The sequence below is a fragment of the Cebus imitator genome, unplaced genomic scaffold (genome assembly GCF_001604975.1).
Source record: "Cebus imitator isolate Cc_AM_T3 unplaced genomic scaffold, Cebus_imitator-1.0 Scaffold143, whole genome shotgun sequence".
Classification (NCBI taxonomy): Eukaryota; Metazoa; Chordata; class Mammalia; order Primates; family Cebidae; genus Cebus; species Cebus imitator.
This window is the reverse complement of record NW_016107458.1, coordinates 4411624-4413436: the sequence shown is the minus strand read 5'-3', so window position 1 is coordinate 4413436 and position 1813 is coordinate 4411624.

Sequence of the window (1813 nt, the reverse complement as noted above, 5' to 3'; positions counted from 1 at the left end):
ACTTTGTTGCCTAGGCAGGAAAGCAATGGCACGATCTTGGCTCACTGCAACCTCAACCTCCTGGGTTCAAGAGATTCGCCTGCCTCAGCCCCCCAAGTAGCTGGTACTATAATCATGCACCACCATGCCTGGCTAATTTTTGTATTTTTAGTAGAGATGAGGTTTTACTATGTTGGCCAGGTTGGTCTTGAACTCCTGACCTCAGGTGATCCACCCACCTCAGCCTCCCAAAGTGCTGTGATTACAGGCGTGAGCCACGGCACCCAGCCCCTTACATGATTTCTCTGGCTAGAACTTTCAGCACAATATTGAATAGAAGTGGCAAGATCAGACATCTTTGTCTTGTTTCTGATATAAGGGGGAAAGCTTTCTGTCTTTAACCATTGAGTATGATCTTAGCTGTGGGTTTTTCATAGAAGACCTCTCACGTGTTGAGGAAGTTCCCTTCTATTTGTAGTTTAAGTGTTTTATTGTAAAAGGGTGTTGAATTTTGTCAAATACCTTTTCTACTTCAATTGAGATGATCATATGTTTTGTCCTCTTTCATTCTACTCATACAGTGTATTACATTGACTAATTTTCTTATACTGAACCACCCTTGCTTTCCTGGGATTAAATCCCACTTGGTTGGTCATGGCATATAATCCTTTTAATATATGCTGGATTTGATTTCCTAGGTCCCTAAGTTATGATGGTTCAGCTTGTAATTTTGCAACTCTACAATGGTGCTAAAGTGATATGCATTCAGTAGAAACCATATACTTCAAATTTTAAAGTTTGATCTTTTCCTGAGTGTATTAGTCTGTTCTTATACTACTATAAAGAACCACCTGAGATGGGGTAATTTATTTTTAAAAAGAGGTTAATTGACTCACAGTTCCGCAGGCCATATAGGAAGCATGGCCAGGAGGCCTCAGGAAACTTACAATCATGGCAGGAGGCAAAAGGGAAGCAAGCGCTTCTTACCATGGCAGAGCAGAAGTGAGATAGCACAGAGGCGTGAAGTGCTACACACTTTCAAACAACTAGATCTTGTGAAAACAGCAAGGGGCATGTCCACCTCCATGTCTCAATCTCTTCCCACCAGGCCCCTCCTTCAACACGTGTGGATTACAATTCAAGGTGAGATTTGGGTGGGTACACAGAGCCAAACCATAACACTGGGCTAGCAATATGTGTTAGGATACTCTTGTGATTCTGAGCAATGTCAGCAAGCCACAACTCCTAATCAGCCACACAATCACAAGGGTAAACAACTGATGCTCTACAACATACTGGGTTGCCTGGTAATTTTGCCAAACTGTAGGCTAATGTAAGTGTACTGAATACATTTAAGGTAGGCTAGGCTAAGCTATGATGTTTAATAGGTTAGGTGTATTATATATATTTTCAACTTACGCTATTTTCAATATATGATGGGTTCATCAGATGTAGCCCCATTGTCAGTTGAGCATCTGTTTTTTTAATGGGGGAATTTTTGCATCCAAAATCAGAAGGGATATTGATTTGTAGTTTTCTTGTGATGTTATTATGTCTTTTACAGTAATCAAGTAATACTTGCCTCATGGAATGAACTGTTAGGTGTTCCTTCTTCTTCTATTTTTTTGGAAGAGTTTGAGACTTATCAATTCAATCTCCTTCTGTTAAGTCTATTTAGATTTTCTGTTCCTTCTTGAGTCAATTTTGGCAGACTGCATGTCTCTAGGAATTTGTTCATTTCCTGCAGGTTATCCAATCTGCTTTTTTGAAAAATTATTTACCCTACCTTTGTTTCCTTTTATTTCTTTTCTCTCTTTTTTTTTTTTTTTTTTTT